This window comes from Dermacentor albipictus, chromosome 4, assembly GCF_038994185.2.
Source record: "Dermacentor albipictus isolate Rhodes 1998 colony chromosome 4, USDA_Dalb.pri_finalv2, whole genome shotgun sequence".
Lineage (NCBI taxonomy): Eukaryota > Metazoa > Arthropoda > Arachnida > Ixodida > Ixodidae > Dermacentor > Dermacentor albipictus.
The window spans coordinates 72,017,108-72,032,565 of record NC_091824.1 but is presented as its reverse complement, the minus strand read 5'-3'; the positions used below and the strand labels follow the sequence as shown (position 1 = coordinate 72,032,565).

Below are 15,458 nucleotides of genomic sequence, written 5' to 3'. Positions count from 1 at the left end.
AGCTATTCGCCTACTTTCATAGCCATGATCGATAATTCCTTCATCAGTTTTATTTCCGCGTTTAATTCCCGCGCTGGCAATCTAATGCACTCTGGCGTGCCTAACGAGCTCTCACTTTTCTAATAAAATGTTTGGTAAGCGACATAACTGACTGGTCGATCATGTCAAAGAGCTAATTCGCGTTACAGGGAGGATCCATATGACTGAGATGAAAAATAGGGCATCATACTGCTGCGCTGGGAGACCTAGGTTAGGTCACAGGATCGGAAAAGTGTTTTGTTAAATTCCATCGTTGATTACGCTTGAATTGTAACGTGCCATAGCGGGATGCCACCTTCACTTCAAAAACAAATTGCTAACCTTCCAGTCCTTTCGCCATTGCCGCACTGTCTTTCGGCACGACAAGGGATTTCTGGACTTCTCGCAAAACGCCAAGGTGAGAGCGAGTGCAATCATGAAACGAATTTGTGCCGTGTCACTACCGGTAGCAATTTCAAGATTTTCGCTATTGAAAAATTACTTGGAACACTCCTTGAAGACTGCAAGCAGATGTATGTAAGCGACCCGGGGATTGCTATTTACAAAAGGCAACCCAAGGGCAAGGGATACGTTGAGCACAAGGAGTACTCAAAAGCTGAGGGAAGGAAGAGTTTCTTATTCAAATAATTATTCAGTTTTGAAGAATACACTCTATCAATGGGTTATTGAGAATTGAGTCACGTAACCTGCCATGAAAAGAATGATTGATAAAAGAGTTAATTTCTGTCAATTTACAATTTACGCACGCATGCATGTGTTTGACATAATTATGTTATAGTGAATTAAAATCACTTAGCCCCCTAGCGTTGAAACGGCAATACATATTAAACATGTAACTTGGTTTGAAGTTTTCAATATGTATATAATAGCTCTCAATATAAAGCCTTGTGAGCACAAATACGGTCACGATACGTAGTAATTACTCAGGAAATATACAAACCTACAGCAAGATTAAGTGCGGATTTATGGGTAAATGCGAGGAAAATGCGGTAGCATCACGTTGGGCCTCTTCAACCTCCCAGATCCATGATATAAACCGCGTTCACCATATTGCTAAGTGTTGGTCAGGAGCTCACTCGAGCCACATCCGCCCTCTCCGGACCACCATCAGTTACAGCATATATATATATATATATATATATATATATATATATATATATAGAGAGAGAGAGAGAGAGAGAGAGAGAGAGAGAGATATTTCAAACGCCAATCGTTTCAAATGCTCGAATTAGACAACGAATGTGAAAGTATCGCGAAGAGTGCACGTGATAGTCCTTCAGCTTTGTTTTTAATAGTCTTGTGATTGAATCCATTCTGATCACACGTAAAGGATAATTTAAATCGGCTTGTCAAAGAAGAAAAATACCTGCTTCATCACTTACTATTTCAGACATGCCTACATCAGGAAGCACGTCTAATGTAGTACACGTAGTAATATCTTCATGACCAACACTGAGGAAAACGTGTCATTTATTTTTTTTGCGCACACATTAAGACCGAAACTATCTCGGCAACTATCTCGCTCTCTGAATATGCGAGGAGAACATTTGGATAGGAAACTCGATTTATTATGCTCCAGAAACTGTGAGGATTAGTGATAAGCATCAATGCCAAGTGATGAAGGAAAAAATGCCGACGTGTTGTTTTAGGCCGGGATTGGTACTGAAAATCGCATTTTCGTATCGTTTCCAAGATACAGTCTGCCTGTTTTTGTCCGCGTTTCGATAGAGACGCTTCTCCTTGTTATTGATACTTTTGAGTTGACTATTAAACCATGGTGTTTTATTGATGCATTTTATAGTAATAAGTGGTATATACCTCTCAATTAGTCTAGAAAACGTAACCCTGGAAAGAACCAGTTTTCCTCAAGCGTTCGAGACACGTGGTCCTCTAAAAATTGCTCTCTAAACAATGATAACTCCGAAATGACACTTGCATAATTAGCTTTTTTGTAGCATGACATGCACTTAGACGTAACTTCTTTTTATTTGGCGTTTGTGTCATTTGACCAGTGTAGATTGTATGCGTGGGCAAGCCATGGAGAAGAGTAATATGAGAACAGGAGGTGTGCCCATTAGTCAGAATGAAGTCGAGGGTATTTGCTGACGTGGCTGAAGAGCGCGTGGGTTCTGTAATGGGTCCTGTGATGTTACATCAACCATCGTCAGTTGTTGATGTAATATCGAATGATTCCTTTATGCCTGGCTGGATCGATGTGACTTTGCTTACGTTTCTTTCTTTTCGGCATCCAAATAGAGTGTACTTTTTGACCATTGTACTTACCAATGGTACTGTGTTGTTCCTTTCTAAGTCGTGTTGCATGAATACGCTTGGTGTTCGGTGTTTTCCCCCTGTTATGAAAGTAAATGTGCTGTAGTTATTGCAGAAATATATGAATAAATAAATAAATAAATAAATAAATAAATAAATAAATAAATAAATAAATAAATAAATAAGAACTGGACGTGTGTGAAAAGATTCACGTTCTTCAGTTTGTCAAACTGGAACAGACAGTGTTGCAATTAGTAGGACGTTCTTGAGGGCTAGTTGGTTCATACATGTGGGGGGGTTTAAACAGCGTGAAAAGACGAGGATGAGCGAAGGAAAAACACAGCACCACACGCAGCGCAGTCCAAACCGGTCCTTGCCAACTGTTGGTAGTTCTGAATCGTTCGTTGCCACGTTTCTTTCTCTGAAACGATGGCTCGCAGGGGGCAGTCTGGTTTGTGCGTTTTACCGGTGAAGATTTCCAGATGATGTGTCACTTCTTTTTCGACTACCTTGCTTAAGGCGTCAAGGTGCATGCTCTTTAGTAACTTGACTGCAAGATGTTTCTGTTTTTTGGAAGGAAGTCAGTCAGCTTGAAATCCTTTTTTTACAGCTTCGGTGGCCTTTCTTCCAAAGGCGGCGACAGGGAGTCCTACCAAATCCACATTCTTTATCTGGCTGTATTATGGCGAGATCAGTTTCCTTGAGGTAGTTCACCACTTTTTTTAAGGGAGATATTATTCGCTGGCAGACTACTTACGGTGCGTTACAGACAGTCCACTCCGCCCCAATGTCGCACTCGTGCTGCTTTTCAGGAACGCGATGGCCCACTCGCCGCACCATGGCGAGAGGCTCTGAACGCTTGGGTGCCGGCTCAAACGAAAGCTTCGGTCCTTCTTGATGTATCTTCTGCATTTCTTCAGGCAGAGCGGCGTTTTCAAGAATGGTGACAGTGCTACCGGACGGGCTGTTTTTTTCCGTTTCCTAGGAAGAGCCAAGCTCGCGTGTTGCCATAAGAGCTCCGCAGCATTGGCCACTAGCTTGTTACGTTCAGCGAGACTCACAGCCGCAACGAAGGCGTCTAGATCGCTTTGACGCAGCACTAGAAGCCAGCCGGAGTATATCCTAACGTTTCTCGAGCACTTGGACTTCAGTACATTGGTGATTCTTCGGGCACGACCCCAGGAAGGAACCAGGTGGAGAAAGAATGCTCGAATTTGTGGAGGGAGAATCCAGCGCTTCAGGCAATCAGCCAGAACACGGGATTGGCATGCTGGCGGATTGGCAACGCACCACTGTGATCGCAGTGCGTGGTTTGTTTCCTTCGCTTGTCCTCGTCTTTTCGCGCAGTGTAAACCTCCTATCAAGCATGTTCCAATTATTGCAAGTAAAATTTATATAAAGAAAGATAATTACCACTGAATTCGGAAACATTGCCAAGACTTTGCCTATTACACCATGAAATTTGCGTGAGAAATAAGTGCCATTTGGCGGGCGAATAAAAGGTGTACCAAATACATTACTATTTCTTTTGTTTCACACTCAACACAGATGATAATGCACTCAAGGAATGTAGTGATATTGCCAGGTGAAACAACTTAATATTTTTTCACCGCAATGAGCAGACCACCTCTTGTTTGCTGGCGATCCCAGCGAACGAAATTTAATTCTTATGATATTACACCTACACAAAACTTACTCTGGACTTCGTGTTACGCGCAGCTCGCCCCCGCCGTTCGGGAACGTTGCACATAACGGTGGCTTAATGCTTCCATACAGTAGTGAAATAAATATTTTTATTGCGATAGCCTATATATGGACACTACAAGCGAATTTTCGCAGTTTTCGTCACCGTCGGCGTCATGGTAAGGTTCCACATTTATTTGGGTATATATATGCTTGGGCCCGAATAGGGCCTGCTTGGGCCCGTATAGGGCCTGCAGTATATGTAAATTATTATAAAAAATATGCTAGATGCTACGGCGTTCTATGTGACCTGCGATACTTTTGGCCTATACTACCGCACTATTCTATCCCTAAAGTTGCTCACACCAGGTGTCACACGCTTAACAAGATTATACCTTAGAAGTTTTAAAATGACAACCCACAAACAAATGTCATGAAAGAAAGCATCGGCAGCGCATACATTTTACCTCAAATCTTCTCAGCCCTAAATATAAAAAGTGCGAAACAATAATGAAACGCAAACTTGAAAATGCTTCAAGTTTATTGGCATGACACTGCACTCCCTCGGAAAGTTTTGAGGCAATGCATTACCACATGGCAGCCAGGAAATTTTGAGAGCCGCATACGCCGCGGCTAATCAGTGAGAAAAAAAAAACACATACATCTTTTTATGCAGACCTATAAAACCTATGCAGACCTATGCACACTTATATAACCCACACACTCGAATAATTACAAGCATAGAACACTTTCGAGTACTTCTAGTCGCACGACAGCTTCCTCGCAAGAAAAAGAAACCAAGCTGTAACTTATAGGCTCACCAATGTACAGAAGAACGGAAAGATGAGGTGGAACAATATTGAGTGGTTTTCATGCTTACATGTTCGTGTTGTGTGTACTTGACGTCTTTATTATTATTTGTTTAGGACTGAGCACATTCTTTAAGTGTAAAAGTGCAATGGCGTTGAAGTGAAAATTTTGCTAATGTGCCACAGGGAGGCTTTCGGGTTACGAAAATTGTACTTAACTAAGACACCAGTGCACATGTAGCGCATTGTAAGGACGGATATCACAAATGTGGTTTTCCTCATGTGATTTCTGCTGTGGGCACATTTTTTCCTGGTTAGCGTCAATTACAATATTGTAACAAATGACCTGAAATTAATAATAAAATAACAGTTAACTACTGTTTTAATGGGGTACCTTGTGATGGTGATATCTTGTGCAAGATTATATGTCCATGCCATCAGTGCTTCAAATTACAGGGCCAAATTATGCTGTACAAACATGAAACAAGAATGATCAAGCACTAATATCCGTCTTGTAATTACACGCTGTACTTTCAATTATATATAACCAGCTTTTCAAGTATACAGTTCTTTCAAAGCATCTCATAAGCCCATATAAACAGGCATCGTCGCGCTCTATAATGCATGTGCTTTCTAAAGTTGCTTTTCAAACCTAAATACAAATATTGTAGAAAACATGGGGAGAGTTTGTCTACGTTAAGCGACAACAGCGTGGTGTAAACCTGCTCAGTCGTCCAATTGATAGAATGTTAGCATTTCTGATAATAACGACAAGGTGATGGCACGAAGAAGCTGGTAGAACGATCACTTCCTGAGGCTTGTGTAGTGACATCTGCAGGGCGAAACTTGTATGGCGATTACACGATGTTAGTGACGTTGCGAAATAAGTAGCGTGAAGACAGCGAAGTGATAACGAGGACTCGACGACGAGACGACGACAAAACGATGCCGACCACAAGGTAACGCGGAGAACACGACGATGAGCTCAAACGGACGAAATGACGACGGCAATGGGTACGAAGTTGACGGCGTCGAGAGCAGCATAACGATGACGGCGAACACTACGAAGATGACGATGGTATGGTGCAGCTTGGCTTCTCTCATTTGCTGATGGCTCTGTTTCTACGCTGCTTTAGTTTCGCTAGTGTAAATTCTCAGCACATCTCCGACATCAGTGCGGCACTCCGACACCAGGTCACCCACTCACGAATATTGTGTAAAGCACCCTATATGCAAAGTTTGACGCACCCTATATGCTCTCTGCATGAAGAGAGGGTGAAGACGTTAACATAGAGCTAAAATAACAGAAATAATGTCGGCGAGCTCTTTAAAGAGTAAGCTTGCTTGCATTTCTGTTTTCCAGTATCGTACATATGGGAGCAGCATCATTGAACGACGGGACTTTCGATCATGCTGCGTCGACGAAACATGTTTGGTAAAATAACATAGAATATAATTCATTGACCGTAACGACCCAGAGGTCAACCTGAGCTAGGGCGCTCTAGTCTGCTACTCTGCACTGGGGAAGAGGGAAGGAGAGTGAAAGTACTGGGTGGATGATGATAAGAAAAGTGGTAAGTGCTTATATATATAAGACAGTTGACTTGCTAGAGCCGCTCGCCAAGGTAGGTATCCTGCAGAAACTTCAGCAACTTGTGTTGCACTCACTGAACTTGCGGTGTCAGGCAATGGGCCGAGGATAGCTTCCTCCGACAGTGGTTGCCTGCCAACGCGGGCTAGGAAACTTTCTGACGTTCTTCGCTCCAGCAGATATGCTGGTCTATCACACAGCATGTGTTCCAGGGTTTCAGGCGCCTGGCAGTGTTTACAATCAGGGCTGTCCGATTGGCCGATGAGGTGCACGTAGCGACGGGTGAAACCAACGCCCACGCGCATTCTGTGTAGCAATGACGTTTTGAACCGCGTAAACTTCGGGGGCAAACAGAATTTACCGTCTGGGTCGATCATACGTAGGCGTCTGTGAATGTTGTTATCGTGGGCTCTGTACGTTTTTATAAGGTCCTGCGTGAGTGCCTTGATCACAAAATTGGTGTCATGTCGCGAGTAGGCAACCGGTACTTCATCAGAAGAAGAGAACGCCAATCCCGCCTCACTGTCAGCGAGTTCATTGACAATGACACCACAATGACTAGGCACCCATTAAAAAGTGATCACATGGCAACTTAACTCGGCACTGTGATGGATGGATTAATGCAAATCTTTAATGAAGGTCCTGGGGTACGCGACGTAGCGCGCTGCGGACCGCTCCCACGTTGGGGCAGCCAGGCCATGCCCGACCGCCGCACGGTGGGCCCTCTGGACAGCCCTTAGCTGCGCCCCGGCATCAGGGCTCTTGATAGCGGAGAGCCACTTGTCCTCATTTATTTTCTCGGTGCCTCGCAAAAAGGGGCAATGCCAGAGCATATGGTCTAGGCTAGCAAAGTCATTGTAGTGGCTGCAAGAACAAGTCGCATAAGTGTCGGGATAAAACTTGTGGAATAAAGCCGGACTAGGATACGAGCCGGTATGCAATAATCTGAGGGTCAATGCCTGGGCCCTATTTAATTTTTTCTGAGGAAGGTGAACATCTCACCTGCTGAGATAAAAGTGCTGCGTAATTCCATTGTATGTGGCCAGTTGATTCTGTTCGCCACCACTGTGGGCCGGTGGTGGAGTTCTCCATGGTCGTGGAAAGCGAGACCTCGTGCCTTGGAGTGGGCCAGCTCGGTGAGGTTTGTGGGGCGTCCCAAGATGGATCCCATGTGAGTGGGGAACCACGTGAGAGTGTGGGTGGCGACGCTTTTGCCATCTAGGATGCAATGGGCTTCATTACACACGGCGCCAACGTTGACGGCGCGGATGGTTGCCCAGTGGTCGCTAAAGATATTGGCAGGTTTCTCGCCCAAGAGGGCCAAGGCAATGGCCACTTTCTCGGCGGCACGCGACGACGTTCTTCGTACCGAAGCGGCGTTAATGGTCGAACCCCTGTGGTTGATCGATACTAGCGTGAAATGGTTTCTGCGGCCATTCTGGACCACGTCATCGAAGGAGTTGCCGACAGGGCGTTCTTTCGCGCGGCGTAAGAGCGCTACCACTCTGGCCTTCCTTCTTTCTATGTTGCACTGGGGATGCATATTGCGCGGGGCGGGCGACAGGATAATTAAGTTATCATTCTGGTATTTCGGAAGGCCCTCGTAGGCATCTTCGACAGTGGCCGGGGGAACGCTCATCTCAGGTAGGAGTCGTCTGCCCGGCCTGGTGCCGGAGAGCCTAAGAATCTGTGCCCTTTCTATTGCTTCTGCAAATTCTTTCAGGATATCATGAATACCCAAATACAGGAGTCGGTCGGTGCGTGTGTACTGGTAGTCTGGGCGCACTCTTGATCCCCCTCCTTTTCATGGCATTTCACTTGTCTCGCTCGGCTCTCTTCCAGACGTGCATTGCTGCTACTTACGTGAAATGGCATAACAAGAAAGCGTGAACTAGACTTATCAGATTCTCCTCGATCAGGCCTCTCGTTGTATCAGCTACCTGCTTGATTAGACCAATGGCGCTATTCGTCTTCTTTGCTAGTTTGTGAATGGTGATAATATTTATGTGTGACCCTTCGAGTGTCATTCCCAAGATTCGAATGAACGCGACATTGGGAGTCGGATATTCGCACTTGGTGTAGATATAATTGTCGATTTCAGTGGGAGGTAGACAGTTCTCTGGCTTGCGACCCTTTCTATTTGGGCTGTAGAGAAGGAGCTCCAATTTCTTTGGGGAGAACCAGAGTCCCGTGTCTGTTAGAAAGCGCTCTGCAGTGTCGACAGCTTTCTGGAGAGCGGCTTCGACTTGTCCTTTAATGCCTCCCGCGCCCCACACAGTGATGTCGTCCCCGTAGATCGTGGGACCGATGCCCTGGACCTAACCTAGGCATTTCGAGAGGGCGACCATTGCTATGTTGAAGAGGAGGGGTGGGATGGCGGACCCCAGGGGGGCGCCTGATCTGCTCAGCTCCATTTTCTCCGATTCCGAATTTGCAACTTTGAGGATGGCACATTGTTTGCTCAAGAAAAACCTCACGAAGGCTGGAAAGACAAGCCTAGGTCGTGTTTGGAGATGGCGTCGAGAACGAACTCTTGACCGATGTTATCAAAGGCCTTCTCCAGGTCCAAACCAAAGATGGCTCTCGTGCTCTGAGTACAGCGCTTCAGTATTTCGATCTTGATGAGCTTCATGGCGTCCTGAGTGGGGCAGCATGGCCTGAAACCTATCATGTTGTGAGGGAAAAGGTCGTTGGTCTCGATATACTCGGCAATTCTGTTATGGATGGTCTGCTCGGCCACCTTCCCAACACATGATGTCAAAGAGATGGGGCGGAGGTTGTCCAAGCTCGGCGGCTTACCGGGCTTTAGGATTAGTATGACTTTCGCCAGCTTCCATTGTTCCAGTGCAGGTCCCTCCTCCCAAATCCAATTTATCTCATCTGTGAGAAACTCGATCGATGCGTCATATAGGTTTCTGAGGGCCTTGTTGTTAATGTGATCCGGGCGCAGGGTGGTGACCTACCATTGAAATCGTGTAAGGCGCGGCGGATTTCACTGATTTTTAATGACTCGTTCAGCGTTGAGTTCGGCTTTCCTTTGTATACTGGGTATACCGCCTCATCGACCACAGTTTTTAGCTGCAGGTACTTCTTAGCTAGCATCTGCAGCACGTCCTCTCCCGGAGATGACTTCTTGGATTCATGGAGCGCTTGAGCGAGGACACTTCTCTGGTTTGACTTGGTGCCAGAGTCATCCAGCAAGTGTTTGAGAAGATTCCACTTGCCTCCCGTGCGCATCTGCCCGTCAATGAAATTGCCAGTTTCGTCCCATTGCTGCCTAGACGGCTTGGCAGTCCTCGTCGATCTGCTTGTTGATCTCGGCTATCTTTTTTCTGAGCTTGTCGTTCAAGCGTTGGCTTTGACACCTCTCGAGAAGATATTGCTTGGCCTCGAGAAGGTGTGCAAGCCTGCCATCCAACTTGCCTGTCCATAGATCCGTCTCTATGGTTTTGTTGGTGGGGCAGACATTTTACAGAATTATTGCGCACCACTGGATGAGACTCTGCGGCTTTTCTCCACGGGCGGCGCGGGCCTTGAAAAAAGTTCGGCGATTTCCATCATGAGCAGGTAGTATGGTCCTTTCTTTAATACACATTTTAATGCCTGTAGCGTGATTGGGCATCGCAGAATACCGTCCATTTATGAGGTGTCTGCGTTCTCATAAAACGAACATCCTCCGATGCACAACATAGTGAATGTAGAGTGCATGCTGCCTAGTTAATATGTTCACGGTTATTTGTTCACCAATGTTGTCGGCTGATGCACAGCTCATACCTGTACAAACGCACTCTAGGGAAAAAAAGGCATTAAAGACAATTCACACACAGAAAAAATGAAATACAATAGAATCCTCGACGCACAAAATTCTGATAAACGAGAATCGGGGCGTACTGGGAGCATTAGCAGCGCGCTAAAGATGAAGTGAATATTCAGGTGCGCAAGGCTTTAAAGTTCTAAACTGTAAACTTGGTGGCAGAGAAAGATTTCTTGCGAGTTAATTCAAAGCTAAAAGTAAAGAAAACTTGTTCGGAGAGCATCGAGCTTCGCAAAGGGGGCATTTTAACAGTTTTTACGAACGCCTGTTCATTCCTCATTTCAATGTCAAATGACTTCAACTGTAACAGGTGATGAAAAGCCTGCAAATGATGCTAATGATGATAATGATGATGATAACTATGATTAAGATGAGGAGGAGAAAAAGGAAAAAGAGAATTGTTGCTTGCTGCAGGCGAACCTATACTTGCAAAAATTGCCTACCATTCCTCCATGTGGGAGCCACCCATAAAACTCGGTATAGTCTCAAGCCCGTCGCAGTCCATCTGGTGAAATCATTAAAAACGATGAGCAACTTGACATGGGGTGACACAAGTTGCTTGGTATCCAATCGACGTCGATCTGCGCAGCAAACGATTCTAACTCCATTCCCGTATCACGGACGAACATGTCTCGCAAAAATTAGTTTAGAACACGTCTTGTACGCTTACCCATTATACGAACATGAGATACTTGTCTCCAACACAGGTTCAAGTAAATGAGGTTCTTGTACTTATACAGAATAGGTGATCCTACAAGTTGCTGTATCTTTACAGAGTAGAAGATTATAGGAGCGCGGCCTAGTGATTCTACAATGTGGAGAGCCACAAAAGGGGTGCCGGTTTTCTTGACATGAACCAAGCCTACATGACCGGTTGAGAAGAATTATAAGATGGTGACCGTTTGGTTTCTGCGTGCCTTTTGCGGAAATCTTTCTTTCTCCCCATCTTTTATTCTAATTTCTCGTTCACCAGCACTGGTTAGTTATCTGCCTGTTCATGACCCATACGTTACCGGCGGGAGAATAAACGTTTATTACTGGGCTGATCACTGTGATATCACTTTATTGACCTTAAAAAAATGGTGGCCCGTCTGCATATATTCTGGGAGTCCCTTGGGTCTTGCAGCAGCTGTCGCCCTCTCGGTTAGCGCCTGCTGGGCTTTCGGATCTACGCTGGACAGCACTTCCTTCCACAGCTCAATAGTACAATCTTCGATTATTTCTACTTCTGTGTTGTTTTGACAGACCCGTACAAAGTGGTATAAGTCCGCCTCCATGTGCGCATTTTGGCTCAGTGTTGTTGGTAGATTCCGTGCACTCTTTTTGGGCTGGAATACGCGTTTATCTGTATTCTTTTCTTGCTTTATTTCTTGTTTCTTGTCTACCTCTTTACATGGTGGCGTGTAGTTCCTTTCCCACAGCCTGTAGTCTTGTCGAATTTCAGAATGTGTTGGTAGCAGGTTTCGGTAGTGCTCGTCCGGGGTGCTGGAGAGCTCGGGCATCGGCTTGCGCAGCTTCGTTGCGCTGCACAGACTGATGTGCTCTTGTCCATATGAGTCTTGCTCGTCATATAAAAAAAAATATAATAATGACGGCAACACACTATTGACAGTCAAGGAAGGACCGGTTAGAGGTATCATGACGATAGCAGTTATTCGTACACCTTGATGGAAGACTCAGAAGTAGCACATCGATAAGGATCAGAGACATCACCCAAGCAGAGGAGGCAGCCACTGCGCTCTCAATTACTTGTCTTGTAACCTAAGTACTGGCTCATACTCTCTACGGGGTTTTGCCCAAAAAGCTGGCGGTTTAAAGCATGTTTATTAGATATTTTTCATAGCCGAGAAAGGATCAGAAAATGATACCTTACAAATTAGATTTAAAGGTACTGTCAAGACATTTGAGATGAAATAATGTAATATAAAGAAGAGTAACAATAGCAATAATTATTACATTAAGAAACTCAGCAAAGTACTCTTTTTTGTTTCTCTAATAAAATTGTATACGGCTACGAAAGCATCGCTGTGGTTGGATACAAGTGAAGTCGCCCCAAAATAAAGAATCGTTGGTGTTGTCAAGGAAAGTCCTAGTTGTCTTAATTAAAATTCAGAGTTTACTTTGTCATAAAAATTGGGACACGAAAGAAAAAATGGCTCAATACATCCAGATGTGTTACAAAAGGAACATAGACAACACACAGCAAGACCAGACCTGTGTAAGTAAATATTTAGAGCCGCAATGCGGCATCTCCAGTTTTGTACAGGAAACATCAGTTTGCCTTGACGAACACCCATTGCTATACCACGGGAAGGAAAGCTGGTGCAATTCAGAAGCGGATTTTAGTATAAATATCGCGGAGTTTTGCCAGATGGATAAATTCCTCTGCTTAGCCGTGGTTTCATAAGCTGATGTCGGCGAAACAGATATTCCAGAGCCATTGAGGGATGCTCGTGCTGCTGATGATGATGATGTCCTTGATGAGTTTGGCACTTACCCGCTCACAGGGATTGGCCAAGGGTCGTGCGAGGGAATCAGCCATTTGTTTCAAGTGCAATCCACGAGGCACCGGTACTAAAAGCAAGTGTAATTTCGGTAAATGCGGAAGTGCCATTGACAAAAAGGTTGTGAAATTTTTTAAAACTTGAAGATGCTGTAAGCGCAGTGCATGCAGATTGGTCAGAAATATCGGATTCCTGACTCCTTCATATTCTTCTAATGTTTCAATAATTTGGTGGATGAAGTAGACGAAGGATTTACTAGCTGTCGCTAGGAAGGAAAGAAGTAGAAGAAGGAGCTCCTCTGTCAGCTGCCCGTCCTCGGCGTTCGATCTAGCGTTCGGTGCTCCGCCCCGGTGTGCCCAAGCTGGAACATGCCTGGTGGTTTAGCTGAGTTTTGGGTAGGTTTGGCCTAGTTATCTTACTTAGCCAATTTTTGTAGGACTTATTTCCTGATTGAAGCAGCACCGATCCCTAAAATCTCTCCTGAGAGAGGCCCAGCCCTTCGTCAGCCTCCCGTTTGCCTGATGATTTGCCTTTGCAATCTTTCTTCCGCAGTGGTGTTGCAGCATCGCTGTCGCGCTGGTGCCCTCGAACGGTGGATTCATCAGGCTGAACTACCCATAGGCTGTTCAGGGCGAGCTCCAAGCCATGACGCATCATTTCCAGATGATAAGCGATGTCCGGCGATTTGTAAGAGGTGGGAAAGTTTGTAGGTCAACAGATTGGATTAGTGTTGCAGACCACCTAAAGTGCGAGACTTTCGCATCTGTCCCGGTGAGTGCGTTTATTCCTCCTCACCTAGCATGCACTAAAGGCATTGTCCGGGGCGTAGACTCTCGATTGAGCCCAACTGAGACTCGGGAAAATCTGTCTGATGCTGGCGTCATAGCTGTATACCGATGTAACTGATTTGTAAACGGGCAAATGTTACCACAGGAAGGATAGGTTGTTGCTACGTTTGCTGGCATGTCCTGCCCATCTTAATTAAAAGTGTGGCCACTTATTTTTAGAGTGGAACCTCTCGCTTCCCGTCCATTTCAGTGTCGGAACTGTTGGCGTTCTGGCCATAGTGCAGCCGGCTACAAATAAAATGGGCGCTGTCGTGCCTGTGGTGACGATCATTCCCCCTATGAATGCACAGCTAAAGTCCAAACGTGCTGCCTATGCGGAGGGAACCGTGCGGCTGACTATGGAAAATGCTCGGCTAGAGCTAACGAAATACAGTTACACGAGATAATTGACAGGCGACGAAGTTCTAGGCGAGAAGCTATTGCTGTGGCCGAAGAAAGAGCCTTTGGATACGCTGGTGTCACTGCGAGGCAATCTACTTTGCATGAAGACAGCTTGCCAAAGCTCATTGAATCAGCATAGAAAAAGCAATGACAAAGGCTATGCAACATATTGCCACAAGTTTTACCGAATGTATTTCACGAGTGTTTACTGCGCAGATGACACAGCTGTTGCAAACAGCTGCCACACCAATCACCAAATCGATTGTTAGGTTGCAGAACAGGTAGCCAGTTCAGTCCTAGCGCCGAGTACGACATTGGATCCAACATTTGCATGATCCGATCCTTGTATATCGCGTCAGTCAGACTGGCAGGTCGACATGGAAACGGGTGATGATACCGTGCCGCAAAAGCGAACTTCGTCTCCAGTAACTGCTTCTTGTCCATATACCCAAAACAAAAAGGCAATCCTATTTCTCATTCTGTCATCCAAGAAAGTTCATTGCGACCGTAGTCGGTGAATGTCAATTAGATAATCACCATAGCTTTTTTAAAAGTGCTACAGTGGAACTGTCCTTCTTTGTTCTCTGCTTTAACAGAATTAAATTACTTAACAACTCAACTTAATCCTGACGTCATATTCTCACAAGAAACCTGGCTTGCTCCTGAGAAAAATTTTCATTTTAAAGATTTTCGCGATCTTTTCGATTAGATCGCCTTTCACTTGGAGTTGGTTTAATGATTTTGTTATCATCTAAGATCTGTCATAACGCTAAAATAGCTTTTAGGTTAATGTCTCCAGAATATGGAATTTTGGCAGTGCACCTTAGCATCCCAGGCTACCGTTCATTTTCGATTATAAGTGATTATTTCCCCACAGGCGTACGCAGTGCATACTAAGTGGATAGTGCGCTTGTCAGCTGCAAAAAGAAGTCGTCCTTACTGGTGGCTTCAACTTGCATCATGTGTCATGGGCTTACAAAATAGATGTATGTGGAACACGTCTATGGGATTCGACCATAGATAAAAATCTTTCATGCCTTAATGTCACACCACCTACATTTCTCCGTGGGCAATCACGCTCAGTGTTAGATTTGACGTTTTCTAGAACAAGTGTCGCCGTGATATCTTGGAATACGATTGATTTCGGTACAAACAGTGATCATCTCCCGGTATACTTTGGAATTGCGTGCTCTTTAACACCAGTTCAACGACAAGGCAAAACATTTCTGAAATGCAAAAAATTAAAAGACTGCTTTCGCTCCACCACTGCATCATTAATTATTAGTAATGACGAAGAAATTGGCCTAAATATATGTTCAGCGTTACAGATGACGCAACAAAAGTCTGAATTTGTAATTCAGACAGCTAAGTGCTCCCCATCTAGTCCTTGGGGGAGCAGTGAGTGCATGCGAGTTTATCGAAGAAGGAAAGCTGCTTGGAAAAAACTTCTACATAATCAGAACCCACAAAATTGTGAAGATTATCAATTGATTTCGGCGACGTTCTAACTTACTATGG

At 45.0% G+C, this 15,458-nt stretch overlaps 1 protein-coding gene and 1 long non-coding RNA gene across 2 annotated transcripts in view; one reads left to right on the top strand and one right to left on the bottom strand.

Moving 5' to 3' along the window:
• Positions 1-15,458, bottom strand: part of LOC135902070 (uncharacterized) — a 750,038-nt gene that overhangs the window by 267,693 nt on the left and 466,887 nt on the right. The gene's annotated exons all lie outside the window — the stretch shown is intronic.
• LOC135902068 (uncharacterized) overlaps positions 13,464-15,458 on the top strand; it is a 72,256-nt gene continuing 70,261 nt past the window's right edge. The window contains exon 1 of the mRNA XM_070537075.1: positions 13,464-13,482. The gene's annotated coding sequence lies outside the window, so the exon portion shown is untranslated. The remainder of the gene's footprint in view (positions 13,483-15,458) is intronic.